This window comes from Brachycentrus maculatus, unplaced genomic scaffold (genome assembly GCF_059751285.1).
Source record: "Brachycentrus maculatus isolate JH-2025_06_01 unplaced genomic scaffold, ASM5975128v1 h1tg000613l, whole genome shotgun sequence".
Lineage (NCBI taxonomy): Eukaryota > Metazoa > Arthropoda > Insecta > Trichoptera > Brachycentridae > Brachycentrus > Brachycentrus maculatus.
In genome coordinates this window covers 269,345-292,500 of record NW_028281351.1, presented here as the reverse complement: position 1 = coordinate 292,500, position 23,156 = coordinate 269,345, and positions in this window count along the sequence as shown.

The window sequence follows — 23,156 nt, the reverse complement described above, 5'->3', positions numbered from 1 at the left end:
ACGAGAAGAGTCTTGAAAAACTGGTAGTAACAGGTACAGTTGAAGGCAAGCGGGCAAGAGGACGGTCTCCAACAAGATGGACAGACCAAATAAAGGAATTAACCGGATCCTCGCTAAACGCTGCCATCAAGTTGGCCCAGGACCGGGAAGAATGGAGAGGACTTGTGCGACAAGTGCCTGACATTCCAGAAGACCACGACGCTCAGCATTGAGCAAGAAGATGAAGAAGAAGAATTTAGTAAAACGATACCAAGATTAAATTATGAAGTAAAATTTAAGTGAGTCATTAATAAGCTATGAATTATTGAAGCGCAGGACTGATCACCTTACCAACATGTAATTATTGATCAAAATAACACTGTTGCATTTTTGTGCAGTGCCATACACACCATTGGGTGTGAATTTGAATGGGAAAAACAATCCAGGACCACCAATATATATATATATATATATATATATATATATATATATATATATATATATATATATATATTATATATATATATATATATATATATATATATATATATATATATATATATATATATATAAATATATATAAATATATATATATGTACATATATAAAAATTGCAAATATACATTTAACCAAATTAGAAATGAACAAAATGGTACTAAATGGTCGGTGTAATTGGACCCCTACTCTGAGGTATGTTAGGTGGTCGATGTTAGTCATTTGATGTGGCAGTCACTAATTGATTCCCCATACGCCGCAAATATATTGGGTGGAAAATATTCAGGAATGCAAAGGCGATGAGAGACGGAGTTTTCATTGGCTGATCCCAGGGATGAGAGGAATTAATTAACGTAAAATGTTTTTTTTCCAGGGTGCTTTACACTTGAGTTTGACCACAACTTTTGTGGTTAGAAAATATTCTGACTTTTTATCCTATGTATTTGAATTATCACTTTATTGTTATTTTTCTAGATACTGGATTATTTACTCTAAAGATAGAACGAAATAAGAAGATGGAAGTCTGAGCATCCCAAGACTTACGACTTGGCATTTGGCTAGTTTAAGCTATAATTTTATACACTTATATTAATAAGTATATTTTTTTAAAGTTCATTCCTACACCATTCCTAATCATTTGTAGTTCACTTTATGTAAGACCACTTAAAAACTTTACTTCACGATTTCTATATTCGGAATAATTATTCCATCATCACAGTTGACCTGGTTTTTTTTATTATTATTTTTTTTAGAAAACCAACAGCTACAAATAAAAATCAATAAATAAATCAATTAACACACTTACACACATATAAATACACGCACCCAAGCATACACATACACATACTAATGCACAATTAACCACAATAAGGAGAGCATCGCCGCACACTACTGTGGTTATTCTCGAACAAGTCTTCGTTAACTGATTTCGAGATTGCATTAAAATAGGTAAAGTTTGCCATAAATATGAATTCTGTCTACAATTTGTAAAAACCAGAGGAATATGAAAAGGAGATGTTAAATTGGTTATTACGAAATCGTTAGTCATGAAGTAGAGTTTTAATGTGGTATTACACAATGTGAACGATGAATGATAAGGAGATCATTTTACCGTAGCACATTTATTTTTTGACATCTTATCAAAGATGAAGAAGAATTTGGAAGTCTGGGCATTTATGGGGATGACGACCATCAAAGGCTAGTTTAAGTTTTATATATTCCATATTCTTCATCTTTGATGATGAAAGATGTCAAAAATAATATGAAAAATAACTCCTAAAATTGAAAATAATCCAGATTTTTGAATAAGTATCTGGAATCATTCAAAATGTTGTAAACTATACCACAAGTAAACAATGCCTTTAAAATACAAAAATATATATATTTTTTAAATCAATATTAACCTGACACGAGGCCCTGTTTAGGAGGATTGGGAATCGGGTTGAATTGGGGGGGAGGAGGGGGGGTCTAAGGGCGGTAAACCCTAATGCAAATGTTATTATTGTCCACTGCCATCCGCCAATAGGGCAGCCGCTGTCCCTAATCAGACAGCTTGTTAGATCATAATGCCCAGCTTTCACTCCAACAACATTGACTGTCTGAATTTGGAAGCAACGAGTTTCATCGAATTACTCGTACGTATTATAATATTTCGTGGCGTTGCGTTTATTTCCAATTCGAATCATATTATAGTTATGAAACAGTTTTTTTTAAATACAGAAATGTTAGCATTATAAAAAATATAAGCTGTATAAAATAAAACAACTTTGTTTTAACCACTTTTTATTCGTACACTTTTTCCGACTGGTTTCGACAAGAACCTTGTCATCATCAGGGTTTATGTATTACGTCTAAAACATAGAAATACTCATAGTAAGGTTATAGTTAATTACCCTTCCCTTACGATGCCTTCCCTTATGAGTTGTTTTATTTTATTAAATTTATAAAATGTGCCACAAAGTATCTGCGAAAAACACGAAAGAAAATAAAATATGTAAATTAAAACAGTAACATTTGGACATCTCAACATATTGGACATGTCTCAACATATTGGACGTCTGAGTATTAACAGTGCAATGATCTATCATATGTTACTAAAGTGATCATTTTACACACGTGTAACATTCATCATTCTACCCATGATCGCAAACCACAATGCAAGTTTTTTAGAAATCCTTAATATAATATCATAAATCTCTTGACCCTTGAGCCATCTATGCATGGTTTGAGAAAGCTTTCATTTGGCAGAGAATCTTTTATTTTGATGTATGAATGATCCTTACCGGATTATTTTACACATTGGGTACTTGATTTTTAGTTTTTATGCAGCTAACAAATTAACCAGATTTTGACATCTCAAATATCCAGACGTTTTTATTCTATTAAATTCCCCCCCTATAACAAATGAACATATATGTATATAAATATATATATATATATATATATATATATATATATATATATATATATATATATATATATATATATATATATATAAATATATATATATATATATATATTTATATATATATTTATATATATATATATATATATATATAAATATATATATATATATATATATATATATATATATATATATATATATATATATATATATATATATATATATATATATATATATATATATATATATATATATATATATATATATATATATATATATATATATATATATATATATATATATATATATATATATATATATATATATATATATGTATATATATATATATATATATATATATATATTTGCGTTGGTATTCTGATATGAATTATTTAGTAGCCGAATTTGAACACTTGTTGCTCAGACCGACGAACCTTTTGGACTCGGATACAAATTGTGACTTTAAGTGTTGAAACGTGCTATCATAAAACATTCATTGATAAGCTCTTTCGATTCGGGAACCTTCCTCTTCTATTCACAATTCCTTTACTTCCATTATCTTGTATTCCCTGGTATTTCATCCCCAGCCCTTAATACAACCCCCTTCCATTCTGTTAGCCAAAAGCAAATGGAGATTATTGAAATATTTAAGTATCTCTCTGGATAAAATAGAGAGGTCAATGAATCTGAAAATAAACTTTTTAATCAATCACTTTAATCTTACTTGTCTTCAATTTAAACATTTATAAACTTAGTACTTTTGAAATCTCGATAAAATCCTTTGAAATCTTTACAAATATGAGGCAGAAATAAAACAATATTGGCAAATTTTTAGACTAATTAAGAAACTACTTTCGTAAACTGACGTTTTTCAATCGAACGAAGTTAAACAGAATGTGATAAATATGCAAAATTTTCCAAATTTGTATTTCTATTTTGCCATTTCGTCTCACATTACGATTCTGGTTGCGTTATTTTGGCTTCTTAGTATACGGGTCTCGAAGCGCCGATCAATTGGAGAAAATTATGATTTTCAATTGATGGGGGAAGAATATATGTAGGTGGTGAGAATTGGTTCATTATTTTGTTATGTACTATTTTTAACTGGTGAATCTTTCAAAATATGTAACGAACACTAACATATTTCACAAAATGTTTAGAAATTTCAAAATATTAAAATTATTGAAATAATAGTAGACATTAAAATCTCGGTAAGTGGTTATATACAAATATAACTATCTTTTTTATAAAAAAAAATTAATAAGTTAAAATGGCTAACCACAAAATAAATGCTTTCATGTTAAGAATATTGAGAACATATGTATACGTTCAAAAGTGTCGCACGCTAGTTTTAACCGCTTGATAAGATAAATAATTCAAAATGATTTTATGGAAACGCGCATACGTTAATGTATTTTCGATATGGAATGAATATAAATAAACCTTTGAAATCGAACGAAGATATACACATTTGCCTATGTACAATACAGACGGAACGCGATGCATATACATATATTCAGCTCGGTAATGTTAAAGGCGTGTTCGTTTCCATTTCGCTGAGATACCTTTTCACGGCAGCGTTCTGTTTGCTGATACACACAGCATTTTACCCTAGCATCCTGAGTGTACACATTTGATAACAGGTACAGTCGGTAAGGAAGCGCGGGTTTTCAAGGGGTAGGTATTAACTACCCTTTAATTTGATCGGGATTTGAACTCGGATCACGAGCTCGTGGTGTATTTAAATTAATCGGTGTTCCCCTATTAATACAAGCCCCTGTGTACTGGGTATGAACGAGTACATGCGAACTGTTTCCAAAATTATATAGTTTACTGCTGACGAAAAAGGGTTTATTTTGTACAGATATATGAGGGAAGAAAATAGAATTTTTGGACCTAAATAATATTGATTTGTAATTCATTACATAATTATGTTTCACATATTGGATATAAACTCGTATATATATATATATATATATATATATATATATATATATATATACATATATATATATATATATATATATATATATATATATATATATATATATATATATATATATTTATATATATATATAAATATATATATATATATATATATATATATATATATATATATATATATATATATATATATATATATATATATATATATATATATATATATATATATATATATATATATATATATATATATATATATATATATATATATATATATATATATATATATATATATATATATATAAACACACATCGTCTAGTCCAGGCTTATTAAAAAATATTAGAGTTAAAACTCATGTATATTTTAACAATTGGAAATTGAATTCCAATGCTTTAACTATTACAACACGGTAGTAAACGAATAATTTAAATATCATTTGATTTTTTAAAATATTTGTTGTTTTAGGTATATATTCTGTTGATTTTCAAATAAATAATAAAATAATTTCAGTTGTATTGAGATTTAAGTCTAGAGTGACGTTTGAACCCGTTATCAGCAAAAAAAATATTTGAATCGTTTTTTCCATTACTTAAATATTTTAAGTAAAAAAATTAAACACATTCTTTAAAAAAGATTCAACCTAAATAATTTAAATTATTTTTTGACTTGAATCTTAGGCTTGGTTAAGTGATCATTTTACACACGTATAACATTCACCATTTTTAACCCATGATTGACAACCACACTACTCAAAATTTCAAAACGTCTAGATATACTGATCAAACTCGTAACACAGTATGCGTTATTTCAAATGTTTCAAATAATTTCAAATTCAACTTAAAACACTCAAAATGTTCCAAATGATTTAATTGAACTAAACACGAAAAACGGACCGGCGTAGAATGTCTTAAAAGGTTTTATATTATCCGTGCGTAGAATCTGACTCAGCAAATCATTTCATTGTCCCGTGTTCGGTGTACTTGAACACTGATCCCATTCATATAAGGAGAGAGAATGAAAGGCAGACAGCGAGGTAAGGAAACAAGGAAGCGAATAGAAATTATATCTCAGACTAATGAGATTTGGCATTACGGAGACGAAATTTGTTTCTTGCACGCCCTGATTGCTGTTAAGGGGAGCTCTTGATTGATTTTTAGCTTAATACATTCGCAAAATTTTTTATTTATTTTTTCATACCAACATCAACCCATCGCTTGATACGGTTTGTAAACCTAAGAAATAATATTATGTAGGTACTATATATATATATATATATATATATATATATATATATATATATATATATATATATATATATATATATATATATATATATATATTTATAAATATAAATATATATATATATATATATATATATATATATATATATATATATATATATATATATATATATATATATATATATAAATATAAATATATATATATAAATATATATATATATATATATATATATATATATATATATATATATATATATATATATATATATATATATATATATATATATATATATATAATAAATAAAATAATAATAATCATAAATTTATATATATTCGTTCAAAGTGTAGTAGTTAGCATGCTTGACTGCGTGCTGAAGATCTTAGGTTCGGTTCCCAGTGGGAGTTAAATAAATATCACTGATTTTTCACTCTATTACTGTTTAACGACCAACGTTTCACAGCTTCTAGTACACTAGGCCTTGAACTGTGTTGTATTTTAAAGTATGATCCCTAGATATCGACTACATACTATAATATTCACAAATATGTCATCTCGTGATGTTTTTTTATGGTATAATAAAACCTTATTATAACCCTTATCCGCACCCAATGGTGCATAAGGCACTGCATCGAATTGACGCAGTGTTATCTTGATCATTACTTATATGAAGGCAAGGTGATCACTTTTGCGCATCAGGAACCAGTCCAGGATAATATTAAATAAATATTACAGTGTAAAATCACAAATATTTTTTTTCACCCCCCCTGGGAATCGAACCCGGGACCTCCAGCACGGTAGCTAAACACGCTGACCATTACACCACGGAGGCGCACAACAAATCTTATATTTAAAAAAAAATAATAAGAGCGCATACTACTATAAATTTTTTAATATAACAAAAATATGTGACGCGTTTCGTCTTATAAAGACATTATCAAACACGCAAATATGTAAATTAGAGTAGAATTCAATCCAATAACCTCGTTTAATTTTGGATATATTACCCAAAACATGAAAATGGAGCTCTACCAACCGTATGCAGTTACAATAAACAAATTATTTTTACAGATTGAATTTATCGTCGACGTTCCCATTACGAAATGTTAAACAAAAGAAAGTCGTTTGTAGGATTCTTGTAGATTATCGTATTCTATTTTGGAAATTCCCAAGTCCTGATCTACTCGTACAGTGGAGGAGGATATTTGATATTTGATATGTGGTTATAGGTTTACAGTCGCTCGGAGCCCACAAGTCCCTGAAGAAATTAACGCAAGTCGTTGGGATTCTTTATACGGACTTGACGATCGGAATAACACCGGAATATTATGTTATGATATCATTTTGGTGGTGATATAGGCACTCTATTTAATAAGAGTGACAAACTCGCATAAACAAGGACTCAGGAAAGATTAACGGATGATTTTATAGAAACGTTAAACATTTCAAAAAAAATTCTCTAGTAAAAAATCATTATTAGGAAACCAAAAAAAGGGTACAAAAGGAGTTTTTCGCTTTTTTTTTTGTTAAAAAGGGATTTATATGATTATGACCTGTTTTTTGTTGTTGTTTTTTTCTGTGAGGTCAAGGGATCTTGCATATCTTATGTCACTGTGACCATATTAGGTCTATTGAGACCTCCCTCTGTATCACAGCTCACTGTCAAGACCTACATGAGTCGTGTAGCTCACGACCTGTCTTGGTGGTAGAAGCTTCACCTTTTCGGAGTCCAGTAGAGGTCCTCCAACAATGTGACTTTGTTTGCGAGCGAGTGCGTCACAATTATAGAGAATGTGGATTTGCGTTTCGTTAACTGTTATACAAAATTTGCATACTGAGGAACTCCCAGGCCAATTACTAATTTGCGAAATGTGTTTTTAAACATCTTGAAAATTTTGAATGATAAAGATTTAAAATATTCTACAAAAATACCAAAAAAAAAATGCTACCTTGGAAATTTCGCTATAGTTTTAGTATTTTGTTTTCTGTGAAAGGATGTTTAAGTACTCGGTTTGCATATCTCTAACTGTATTGCTATTGTAACTTGGATACAATTGGTGTATAAGAGTGTTATGTGTAAATACTGTGACTTTACAATTCAATTATCAACAGGTAGTTGGATTTAAAGATGGAGAAGTAAGGAAGCAAGATGAACGTGACTATTGAATTTTTAGAGTCATTGAATTTTGGCTTGGCCGTTTTCCGGTGTTAATTTGACAATCAAAATCAAGTGAATAGAACCAAAACGTAAAGTCTATGTGTGAGTTAGATTTGGTTTTGATGCCTTTACGTTATTTATGGTCAAAAAAGATGCCATATAAAATAAATAATTACAGAAAATGGAGACAACAAATTTTCCGAAGCTTCTTTATGCGAATAAAGAATGTTACTTTTTAAAATGACTAGAAAGTAATTCAAACTTGTGCCCGTAGAAATGAGTGATAAATCCCATAAGGAGCTTTCCACTTGCATCCGTCTATCTATGTATTGGGTGTTGGTGTGACCACCCTCCCTGACGTCGTCCCATTTCAACCCTGGCCCTCTCCAGCCCCCCGTAACTTCCAGCTAGGTAAACATCCAGGGTAAAAAATACCCCAATCTCTTTGTCGGAGTCACGTACTCGCATGTCTGAAGCTACGGATTTTTAAATAAGCCCGTGGATTTTCTGAATACATTTAGCATTACACGATAATACGCCGATGTTATTAAACGCTGTTTATACAATATATATATATATATATATATACCTATAAATATGTATACATATATAAACGCACGGAATTGTACATATAAACAAAACTCAAAAAATTCATTCAAAGCATAAATAACATACGATTTTTCACCGTGTCCAAATATTTAGGAATTATTTTTCATATTATTCTCTTGGGAAATTCTAGTGATTCAAGAAAAAGGTTTCGAAATTGGATCATACTAAAATATAGAACTTCCAATAATTTAAGTAATGTGGTTGTCAATCATGGGAAGAATTGGTAAATGTTATACGTGTGTAAAGTGATCACCAGCCTATGACGGTCATAAGCCACTTAAATGCCCAGACTTCAATATTCTTCTTCAACTTATGGAGATGTCTAAAAAATTAAAATATAATAATATTAATAAGACAAATATGATACATAAATATTTTTATTCTGTAACATAACATACCATTTTTATTATAGTTTGAATAGTTATCAATTGGAAGTCCTTAACTTCAGGATTAGGATTTGATTCCAATTGTGCTACTTGTTGAATTTTACAAACAAACACATTTTTTTTCATAAAACTTTAACGTTCTTCATAATTTGTTCTACCTTTATATAAGTATGTATATTCTATACATCTTTTAAATTAAATAAATGTTCATAAAAAAAAACAATTGTTAATATATTTAACAGACATTAAAATAAGCAGTTAATACTAATGTGCAGTAAAAAGTTATAATTACTCAATTAGCATTTTTCAAATAACATTTTCGAACATTTTTTCTCCTGAAAGTATTGTTGACTAACTGTAAAAAAAATCAGTGGCGTAATTTACCTGAAATGCTTTTCAGGACCTTCAGATTTAGACTGGAACCAGTTGGGTGTTGCTGTACTAGATTGATCGCGTGTCAACTCGTCGACGGTTTCAGTACCTTCCTCCCTTTCTCCATCAAATTTTAATTTTATGAAAAACAAATATGTGTTCTCGTCTAGGAAGTTTTAAATTAAGCACGGCTTGAATTCGCGTTCGGGCAAATGTACTTAACGTAGGGTACACATGTAAAAACTTTAAGGGAGCACAGGTATGCGAATATGTTTCTGATGATAATTTTTTCACGTTGCCTGAAAAAAAGTTAATATTGATAAACTTGTGCTTATGAGTGACAGTAAGTTACACAGAAAAAGGTCAACACATTTTTTTTTAATTATTCAGCTATCATCTTACAAATAATGTTTTTTAAAAGTAATAAAAAGTCGGGTTAAGGACTGCATTATGAATAAAAAAATATTGAGAATATAAAACTTTATATTATGTTTTTTAATAGTTCTTAAGTTTATTTTTTAAAAACAAAATTCAACAATAAAGTTCTGTATTGATTTAGTTTTCTTATAGTAAATAGTTTAAAAAAAACGAATAATGTAGTTGGTAATACAAGCAGATAAAGAAAAAAAACTTGGCATGATCAAGTATTTCAAAAACTTGAAAATGGTTAGGTCAGAAGTCAGGATAATTGGCGTGTGTATATGTGTGTGTATGAGATGTATGAATCTCCAAAGACAGATCGGTGTGGCTTTCTATTTTTTCTGCCTACTTCTGCCGCAAAGTTAGTTAATTCGTTAAAAAAAATAGTTTAATAATACGAAAAAATGATTTAATTAAAAAATATGAACAAATAATAAAATAGAAAAAGATTAATTAGGAAAAGGGGAAAAAACCAACTGAATATTTGTTTTTTGACATAAAGTAAATTTTTAATATAATTTAAAAATCGCACGATTATTACTTTGTCAATATTAAAAATGTAATTTTACAAGAAAATGCACAAAAAAATATGAGGGTGCTAATTAACGTTAAAAATAGGTGAAAAAAGTCAAACATTGCCTTCCCAGATTGACGTTTTTAATGTATTTACAACATTTTGAGTGTGTCCAAATACTTGTTCACAAAACCTGGAAGTATAATAAGTGTGTAAAGTGATCACTTAAACCAGCCTATGGCGGTCGTCAGCCCCGTAAATGCCCAGACTTCCATATTCTTCTTCATCTTTGATGAGATGTCAAAAAATATTATTTTTAATGTATACTAGCACATATTTACAAGTGATAATTAAGTTATATAAAGAAAAATTATAAAGAGTTTGTATTTTTTTACATGGATATATAAATGATATTAAATGTATGAAATAGATCTTTATGATCAGGGTTATTCGATAAGGGATGGGAAAGTATAAGAGATTACCCTTGAAAAATTGGAACTTTATTGGCGTTCAACGCCTCGAGAATACAAGTTATAATTGGTTGTTTATCCCCTCACTCTGGAGAAACTTACTTGGACTGGAAGTAGAGTTCCCCTTCTTTACCCCATTTAGTACATGAAGGGTTGATTTTGTTGTCTCAAGAGAGTGGAAACGATCACCCAGAGAGTCAAATTCCACAGGAAGAAAATTATATTTCACGATCTTTTAAACATAACAACTTATAAATTTAAACGCATGGTTGTATATGGGTATGCGTTCATATATTTTTAAAAGTACTCGTAGAATATATTATTAGATTAAAACCAATATTTTTAGCTTTTCCACTTTATTTTTATTTGACCAGCGATCGGGTTTCATCGTTACCGACATCATCAGACTGGTCAGACAGACCAGTCTGATGATGTCGATAACGACGAAACCCGGTCGCTGGTCAAATAAAAATAAGGTGGAAAAGCTAAAAATATTGGTTTTAATCTAATAATATATTAAAAATGCAATGCCATCACGGAGTGTCAGTGGATAATATAAATCTATTAAAAAGTACTCGTAGAATATCATTCGAATTAGATTTTAATTCGACTGTTATTCGACTTACGTACCAGTCAAAAATGAAGAAATATCATTAACTATTTTGAATATACGAGTTTTTATATTAAAATGCTATCAATCTAAATTGGTAGGTTAGAGGTAATCATAATATCCGTTAATTTTCCGAACTCCAACTCTATAACGTTAATACCGGTTTTAAGTAAATATTTTAAGCTAAAAATAGTTATTACTAAACCTGTTGAAAATTTAACTAGTTTCGAGCATTTCTCTTCTTTTATTTTTCGACTTAGATACAACTAAAATCTAAATTTAATATCAACTCTAATAAAATTGTGATACACACCCAACGAATAAAGATAAAATGTAATAAAATTTACAGTTGAGATGCAATGTATAATTACTTATTTTACCCAATATTGAAGATATCAAAATACGTCTATTTTAACTATTGTTATATTTAAATATAATATATACATATTTATATATATATATACATATATATAATATATATATATATAACTATTTATATATATTTATATATATATATATATATATATATATATATATATATATATATATATATATATATATATATATATAAATATGTATATTTCAATAATTAAAATAGACGTATTTTGATATCTTCAATATTGGGTGAAATCAGTAATTATACTTTGCATCTCAACTGTAAATTTTATTACATTTTATCTTTATTCGTTAGATATGTATCACATTTTTATTAGAATTGATATTAGATTTAGATTTTAGTTGTATCTAAATTGAAAAAAAAAATAATAAAAAAAATGTATATATATATATATATATATATATATATATATATATATATATATATATATATATATATATATATATATATATATATATATATATATATATATATATATATATATATATATATATATATATATATATATATATATATATATATATTTTAACAAAAATTTTAAATATACACACACACACGTTATACAAGTATACATAATACGTATTAGTATATGAATATTTTTTAAAAAACTTCTACATGCCTTATTTTACCAAAACAACCAATGCTTATTCCTCGCACGTACGAGGGGTGTCTCTTCATTTTTATTACTGCAAAGTATTTTTGTTTCCGAATCTCGTCGATCAATTTTACGATTTCTCAAAAGTGCTGCCGTTTCTTCAATACCCAAGCGAACAATAAAACGTATTCGTGAAATATGTCGGAGTGAAGTTGTTTACAGCCAGCTCGACCCGGCCATCTTCCCGACTTGTCATCCTCCGGCCCCGCGTCAGATCGGACTTTTCTCCTAGTTTTCTCTTCGGCGAGGCAGGGGCAATTCACCAACAACTAGTCAATTTACTGCCGAAGTCCTAGTGAAAATGAAAGTAGTCTTACATTCACCAACGACTAGTCAATTTATAGCCGAAGTCCCAGTGAAAATAAAAGTATACTATATTTTCAATATTAAAATCAAACACTGATTTAAAGGGTCTATGCAGTTGTGTAATTTATTTACAAAAAAATTGTTTCGCTTTGTTACGGCATTATCAAACTAGTCCGCAGTTTTATAAAGCTCTAACAAGGCGAAACAATTGTCACGAATATTTTTTCATTTCTAGTTCTTCTTAAATAGAAAATATACGTATTCTCAATATTATTAATATTTAAAGCATTTACTTTGTGGTTAGTCATTTTTACTTGTTTTTTTGTTTACAAAAATGTTGATAATATTAGTATATAACCACCCGTTAGGTGAGTGGTTATATAATAATATTATTAACATTTTTGTAAAAAAAATAAATAAGAAAATGTACAACTTAGTAGACCCTGAAAAATCAGTATTTGGTTTTAATATTTCAAATACAAATTATGGAGTTCTACAAATAAAGTACCAAATCAATAAATAAAAGTAGTCTTATATTCACCAACAACTAGAAAATCTACTGCTAAAGAAAATAAAAGTAGTCAAACACTTACCATCAACTAGTCAATTTACTGCATAAGTACCAATAAAAATAAAAGTAGTGTAACATTCACCAACAACTAGACAATGTACTGCTAAAGTCTTAATGAAAATAAAAGTAGTAAAATATTAACCAACAACTAGCAATTTACTACTGAAGGCCCAATAAAAATACAAGTAGTCCTACATTCACCAACAACTGGTTAATTTACTTCTGAAGTCCCAATAAAAATAAAAGTCGTGTAACATTTACCAACAACTAGACAATTTACTGCTGAAGTCTTGATGAAAATAAAAGTAGTAAAAGATTTACCAACAACTAGTCGATTTACTACCGAAGGCCCAATGAAAATACAAGTAGTCTTACTTTCACCAACATCTAGACAATTTGCTGCTGAAGTCCCAATGAAAACAATCAATTTATTAGTATTACATATTTGACATTTCAATAAAGATAGAAAAGAAAATGTTTTTTTTTCATTATTTAAGTTTTACTTTGTAAATATAACTTTAACTTAAAATCTATTGTGACACGTGTTTGGATGCGGTATCCGCATCATTTTTAAATACCGTGTGTGAAACTAAGTTTAAATTTTAGAGTTGTGTCCTTGGGACATTGAAGGGAGAAGAGGGGGTTAGATCTGTAACGTATTCTGTAAATTATTCATATTTTATTTTTACTTTTTTTTATCGGTAGATTTAAAAAATGCTCATTATCGAAGTAAAGTGATTAAAAACGTCATACAAAAATTTACATATTTATTACCCTTAAAATAATTTGGTCTATATTTAGATATATATAAACCTTAAAATTAAAAAGTAATTAAAAAAAGATATCATCTAATTTCTTAAGGGTGTGAAATATCACTCGTCTTTAATAAATCTTCTAAAGTTACGACAAAGAGTATCATAAAGCTTTTCGTTATCTCATTTTTAATTACCCGAAAAACTGTAAATATCAAAGAGAGTAGTAAGTAAATAACCCTGAGTTATCTTATGTGGTGGGAGAATAATCGGTTGAAAGCGCCAGACTAATAAAGATTTCTGATAGGAGTGCACTTTTATATTTCCCCTAGGAAAATTGCTAATCTTGGCTTCATATCTCGCGAGGTGTTGCGGGGAATATCCCAGGTATACTTGAGGCTTGTGTAATGCGAGTAAAGAGATGAACATTTACGTTAAGAGAGTGTTGTAGAGAGCCAAATATTATATCCTTGCAAAGTAAACAGAGAATGAAACCCTGTAGAGCTTTGCAGTCTGTTGAAACAAGTGTAAAAAAACCCTGATATATTCTACATAGAACCCACGTATGTTATTCAAATTATTTAAAGTAAAAATAACATTGAAAAAAATGTATTTAAACAATTATGTTAACATTGAATAACCTGAAATATTCTACAAAGAACTCACTTATGTGATTCAAATCATGGAAAGTAAAAATAACATAAAATTTTTAATATTTATAAAATTATGTTATAATTGAAAAATAATAAGAAATTAAAATTATTCTGCAATGAACGGTATAAAAAAATGGGCGAATGTAGTTGCAAAAAGGAGCAAAGGAAGACTTAGCATGATCAGGTATGTCAAATACTTGACAGCGATCAGGTTAGGAGTAGAAATAATCGGTGGGTATGTATAAGGAGATGCATGAACGTGGAAGAGGTGAAGAATGTTGACAAAGACAGAGTGGTGTGGCGTTCTATTCTCTCTGCCTTCTCCTTTGGAAATTCGGCGTGGTAGTTAGTTATTAAAATATAAAAGTAATATTTTTCATACAATTTTAGATTGATTGATACTGTACTCTATATAATTTTGATAAAGGGGTTGAAGTTAAAAATACTAGGATAACATACAATATATTCGCTCTACAAAGATTTTTTGTAATAGGTTTGAAACTTGCGCGGAGCGTTGTGTTGGTGGTAAACAATTATAATTTCATCCAAGACTTGAAATTATCTAATTTGAAATAGAAACTCATCAAGCTAAAACCACGTTTCTGTGCTCTTATACATATATGCAAGTAACAAAAGCAGTAAATCACAAACAATCTAGTGAAAAAATGCAGAGGGGCGATAGTACTTACCTCTGTAATACCTACTAGCCTGAAAGCCGTAAAGACGAATGTAGCTTGGCGCAAAAGCCTTTCCCGCGACCGTAAATGTTAGCGGGACCATTTCCTGATGTTTGATACGGGTAGTTTGAAAGGGTTGGGAAAAACCACTTCAAGATATTTTTTAAAAGTCATAACTAAGCAAATATTAAAAAAAAACTTATGAAGAGACATATTCACCATATATAAACCGCAATAAAATTTACACGAAAAAATAATGAAGAGAGTAAAACAATGGTATATCGCAAACCCCTACTTGCAAAATTATTTAATAATAACAAGGATTCGATTTTTTAGATAAGGAGGCAAAAAGTTAAAATGTGTATATTGAAAATAACTATTCCGAATTTATTTTATTTGAATGATTTTTTATGCATATTATTACTTGGAAGAGTATTTTGAGCCCACTTATATGTTATGTACTTGGTTCCTAAGTATATTTTAAATCTTGTATTTTAAGTTAAAAAAGGAGAATTAAGCGTTTTAATACGTTTTTATTTTTAAATTATATAAAGTTGATTTAATATAAATTTAAATGTGTCAAATTTAATTAATTTAAAATACTTAGATTTTCTGTGGTAATCACAATTTTATACTTTTATACAACAAACAAAAAAATATTTTTTGCGTTTTAATAGGTATTAATTTTTAAAATAATGTCGATAGTGAGTATAGGTATATATAGTTGATTTTATATAAATTGAAATGTGTCAAATTTAATTGATTCAAAATACTTAGATTCTCCGTGGTAGTCACAATTTTATACTTTTATACAACAAACCAATTTTTTTTTTGCGTTTTAATAGGTATTAATTTTTAAAATAATGTCGATAGTGAGTATAGGTATATCTAGTTGAATTTATAAAAATTAAAATGTGTCAAATTTAAATAACTCAATATTCTTAGATTCTCCGTGGTTGTCACAAATTTATACTTTGATACAACAAACCAAAAAATGTTTTTTTTTCGAGGAAGTAATTTTACGGATAAATTATTATTGATGAAAGTAACGGTAAGTTTTGTGGTAGCCCTGGCTGTGTCGCGGGTCGAGGTACATCCGATGGCATTGTTTACATATAGATGGCACTATTGCGGCCGAACAATGGAACGCTCAGCGTTGAGTGTTTGTGAATAACGGTTTGAATACCGAGACCGGTACTAGGCCCTCCGCAAGAGTTGCCAACCCTACCGAGGCACGGAGGGTGAGAGGGCTACAGCTAACAGATCATAAAACACTGTGACGTATTACGGTACTATAACATGATATATGTATTTTAAGGTTTAATTCTTGAATTATTTTTGGAATTGTTGTGCTTATGATACATGACACTGAGTTAATATTAACAACATTTTGAGTGTGTCCAAATACTTGTTCACAAAATCTGGATTATCTCCAATTACAGGAGTTATTTTCATATTATTTTTTAACATCTCATCAAAGATGAAGAAGAATATGGAAGTCTGGGCATTTAAGGGGCTGACGACCGTCATAAGCTGGTAATACAAGAGTTTCTGCTTAGTAAAAAGCTTCTTTACATCTCACCAATAGATGTCTCTAATGAAGTTCTAGTGATTCAAGAACAAGGTTTCTAAATTGGTTCATAAATATATAGAACTTCCAAGAATTTGAGTAGTCTGGTTGTCAATAATGGGTAGAATTGGTGGATGTTACACGTGTGTAAAGTGATCACTTAAACCAGCCTATGACGGTCGTCAGCCCCGTAAATGCCCAGACTTCCATATTCTTCTTCATCTTTGATGAGATGTTAAAAAATAATATGAGTTAATATTAGTTGCTAAATAAATATGTACAGAAACTTGCAGCAATCTTTTTACTGACATCTCAAAATAGATAAAGAAGAATATGAGCATCTGGGTATTTACAAAGATTACAACCTGTCATAGGCTGGTTTAAATTATCACTTTATACACGTGTAATATTCACTATTCTATCCATAATTGACAACTACACCAGTATTTTTTTGGAACTTGTATATATCTTATGATTGACATGTTCCTTCGTGTCCTCTTAAAAATATTATTAAAAATGCTTGAAGGGACACCGTAAATTAAAATTTGAATGCATGAAGTTATTTTTATGTTTTTACAACAAAAATGTCGGTCTCACCAAGACTGCTGTATCAGGTTTTCTGTATCCATCTACAGATCCATTTTTATATTTTGAAGCGTGGTAATTATATAAGAAATATTTAAATTATTACAAGAAAATGTGTGCATCATTAAACACTGTGAAATTGAGATATATAGATAAAATAATACACATATTAATACAAAATTTAAAAAAATATTTTTTCATTTAAAAAATGGTATTTATTATGCCACACAAAAATTCGATGACTGAACTTACTACCCTTACTAAATAAAAGTCATAATGTATCAAGTCAAGACATTAGAAATATATAAATAATGAAAACGTTTTGTTCGTTTAAAGGAACTTATATTTTAATATTTTCATATCAAGATGCAGTCATATATTATATAGATATATATTAGATATTTTCATATCATTATCAGTTTTTTTTGTAATTTCACAAGTTAAACATACTTTTCTTAACGAAACACAAAAGACATTCCATCGATACTGTGTACAAGACTCGTGACAAGTGCGACTCTCTTGAAATTCGAGATGTTTGAGAAGTTCGCTACAGAAAATAAGTGTTGTAAAAACAAGGGATTCCCCACACTTGTTATCTTCGAGCTAACGTATTGTCTGAGGAAGGAACAATACTCGAGACGAGAGTCCTCCGGAGAACAGCGCATTACAGAGGTAATTCAATGATACTACTTTACTTTACTGGTTTTCTACCCAGATAACATGACATCTCTTCCATTTTCATTATCTCCTAGTACCCTAGACCCATTTAAAAGTGATTGAATTCATTTCACGACGCATTTCATTTGAAATAAAATGATATACACATAAATAAATAAAAAAAAATGAAAAAAAATATACGAAGGTTTATCAGGTATTTAATTATTAAATTAAACGACCAATTTGTTTATTTTTTTCGTTATTTATTTATTTTTACTCTTTATCAATAATTCATTTTAAAACAAATTATTTAAATAGTAAAACATATAATGTATAACTGAACTAAATTTTAACTAGAAAAAAAATCTTTAAAAATACTTAATATTTTTTAAATCTACAACATTTTGAGAGTGTCCAAATACTTGTTCACAAAATTTGGATTATATCCAATTACAGGAGTTATTTTCATATTATTTTTTTTACGTGTGTAAACGGTTCACTTAAACCAGCCTATGTCGGTCATCCGCCATCGTAGCGTAATGGTCAGCACACTAGGCTACCATACTGGAGGTCCCGGGTTCGATTCCCAAGAGGGTAAAAATAAATAATTGTGATTTTTCAGTCTAATATTTATTTAATATGACCCTGGACTGGTACCTGAGGGCTGATCACCTTTCCTTCGTGTATTTAACGATCAAGATAACACTGCTTTCTATATGATGCAGTGCCTTATGCACCATTGGGTGCGGATAAGGGTTAGAATAACGGTCGTCAGCCCCGTAAATGACCAGACTTCCATATGCTTCCTTATCTTTGATGAGATGTCAAAAAATAATATTTTCTAAATCTATTAAATATCCACTATACGAGTATACGTATAAATTATACGATATGTTATGTTTGTTGTTTTCTGTAAAAAATGAAGAAAATATTAAGATTCACCATAATTGTAGGTATCTACATCTATGTAACATATTATTATGTAACTTGAATTTTAACATATTGACATACATAAATGGGAGAGATAACACATATTTGTGACGTTAATTCATCCAACAGTATCCATATATATGTATACTGAATTGAAGTAGTAGCTCCAACATTAATAAGCTTAGGATGATATCTAAATATTAAATATTAATTAGTCGTTTAATATACACATTAGAAAAAAGACCTAGACTACCGTGTTTTTCACCCCTTATATGTAGATCAATGGTCTAAATAAATGTTTTTATGCCTGCTATTACACAGGTATAAAATAAGTTAAGTAAAATCGTAATGGGTTATGCAAACCCATAAATGTATCGGTTAATTGCGCATTATATTAGGTGTATGACGCTTTTGCAGAAATATCGAACAAAACAATAGTTTATCGCATACATTAGCATATATTGATTTTGTCTGGATAACAATGAACACGAAACATCATGACCGAAGCTATTGAAATGCTAATAAGTTTGTGTACCCAATATTATAACCATTTATGGTTCTAAGCAAGCGGCGTAATGCCATATCTATGTACATAAGTGCATAAAGCAGTAATATCGCAATGAAAACGAATTATGTTATGATATTTTTTTATTCAGTGTAGAAAATTTGCCAAAAAATAGACTTAAATGTCCTTCTCCACTGTATTGTGGTAAGGGCGTTTAAAAACTGTGATAAAGGTCTCGGGTTTGATTCCTAGAGGAGTGGTGGATCAAAATAAATACTAGTATTCACTAAATTTACATATTTTGACCTTTATTTGGTATTTCCCTATACTGGTATTTGGAAGGACTTGTCTTCATGTAATAAATGACCGAGAAAAGACTGCATATTTTGATGTGATTCAGTGCCCTATGTACCATTGAGTAAGGGCAAGGGTAATAAGAAGAATATAAATACGTCTTAGAAAAAAGTCTAACTAAACCTCAGCGCACAATTCGCATCGAAAGGAAATAAGATATAGCGGGATTTTTAATGTAAAATATTTTATTTTATATTTGTTTAATATATTTTTTTTTAATAAACTTTTAATATATTTTTATTAGTGTCGGTTTGCACGTATTGATCAAGTGAACATATTTAATTTTAAAAAATCTTTCAGTTTTTTAAGAAAAAATTTTAAGTGGTCTGGAACTAATTGTAACTTAAATCTATAAGTTGTTCAAATACATTCTCAATTTTTTTATTATTATTACTCGTGTTCTATCTACCTTATGGCAAAAGATTCATTTTTAAATGATTAGTATTAATTTATAATTCATAATATGTTATATTACAGGATTTCAATAGATATTTTAACCAATTTACCGGATAATACATTTTGCTTGCCGTACATGTTATTATTGAAGTTGTAATTAAATGTGTAAAAAGTACCTACCTTCCAATTTCTGCATACTGTATATCATAAAAACCGGATTGGAAAAAAATATCAAAACCAATAAGAGGCTTGTAATAGATTCGTGAATTCTATACTGTCCATATTTCTACATGCTTAGTTTTTGACTTTGTGGAAAAAAAGATGATTAAATCAAAAATAAAACACGTGTTTGACACACATCACTATTTAGTTTGTAAATACAGTATAAAATTGAGATCTACAGATATTTTTCTCAACAAAAAATATATTGCTCGTAAAAATATATTTATTATATTTATTATTTTATATTTTCAAAATTACAAAAGTGTACTTAATTTTTTTCTTTAATTCTTAAAAATATATACTTAACATAAGTTTTCCAAAAAATAATTGTGTAATTTTTTTTGAAGAATGAGAGAAATTTTGTAATTTGTTGTTTCCTTGAAATTTTACAGTGGCGGACTTGGGTACTTAATAAAACAACAGCCATTACATACTGTAGTATATTATATTTGATTTTTGTTTATGAATACAAATTTCCTATTTTGATATACTTTAAGCCTTATTTGGGAATAATAATTATGTTGTTAGGAGCACTTCAAATAATATTGAAGTTTACTATTGAAGTGTTGGAAGCTGTGTTTTAACAATGCCACCCTTCAACTAATACTCGGTAGCAGAACATCTTCCAAGCTCGAGAGAGGTCAAGTAGGACTCAGACCTTAGACCCAACAGCTTTTCACCCGAATCACTGATCTCTGACTTCCAAATTTTACGAAACTCAATATTATAAAGGGAATGATTTAAGTTATGAGGATATTAAATTTGAGGGTACTATTTGTCGAGTATCAGAAAACATGATTTCAAACAAGAAATATTTTTGGAGAAGTTATAACGAATTTATAATAAGATCTAGTAAATATTATATTAATGTCTTGGTAAATATTATTTTCCTTAAAATCTATTGTAACACGTGTTTTGAACGATGTTATGTTGAACACAATAAAATAAAGTGGTACGCATCAAGTAAAATTAAAACTAAAAATGAATACACATTTTCCCAAAAAGTAACTGCCGATTCACTTAATAAAATTATACTGATAATTATTTTGACTCCGTTATTCAAATTTTATTACATAAAAAATACAATTTTGCTTATTTCATTAAGATGAAATTAATTGAAATTATTCATTGTACTGCAACTCTCAGCAGAAGGCAAATCTGTAGAAGTCAGATCTTTTAGCTCCAGAATATATGAGATTAGATAAAAACCGTTAAGGCGCTGTTTAGAGCTGCCTTAGATAGGAAAAAATACTCTCAAGTGATTGTCGACATTGTGAGAACGTGATATGGCACGTAAAGAAGAAGAATAGTGCATCTCTATAATTTTTTAACAGTCATTCAATATAAGTTAAAACATTATCTTGAAAAATACAGTTAAAAAAATTAACGTTATTTCAAAGATTAGATTAGATTTTTTTTGTAATATCTGTTTTATATACTTTTTTTAAACCCTTATCCGCACCCCAATGGTGCACAGGGCACTGCGTCATATATAACACAGTGTTATCTTGTCGTTTACACATGAAGAAAAGGTGATCAACCCTCCGCTTCAGGTACCAGTCCAGGCAAATATTGAATAAATATTAGAGTGAAAAAATCACTTATATTTATTTGACCCCCCTGGGAATCGAACCTGAGACCTCCAGAACGGTAGCCGAGCGTGCTGACCATTACACTACAGAGGCGGACGAAATACAAATACTGTACAAAATATAAGCAAATGGTATTTTAATCAATGGTAAAAAGTATTATGAGATTGGAAATGCATGTTTAATACCATTTAGAGCAGATTGTGTATAGTGCATAGTACATATAATGAGGGTAGGAGGAGGGTGTAGGATGTCTATGGCGAATAGATACACAGAAATAACGAAACAGGCAATCCCGCTAATGCACGTACACTAGATGTAGATAAGCAGTAAGCTCCGCTTGCAAAACTCCATACAGACAAAAACACAACGCAATAAGTATAATGTAAAGGTACAGGATTTTACGTTTTGTATGGGATTAATTTCAACTGGTGTGTAAAATATTTATAAATAAACTATGTAAGCAGTGGAGTCAATGAGTGCTTGGGACTATGGATTATTCAACTTTTTGAGTGTGTCCAAATACTTGTTCACAAATCTGAATTATCTCCAATTAAAGGAGTATTTTTCATATTTTTTTTACATCTCATCAAAGATGAAGAAGCATATGAAAGTCTGGGCATTTACAGGGCTGACGACCATCATAGGCTGGTTTAAATGATCACATGTGAAACATTCACCAATTCTATATATTTATTGATTTGGCGTTTAATTTGTAGAACTCCATTTTTATTTAT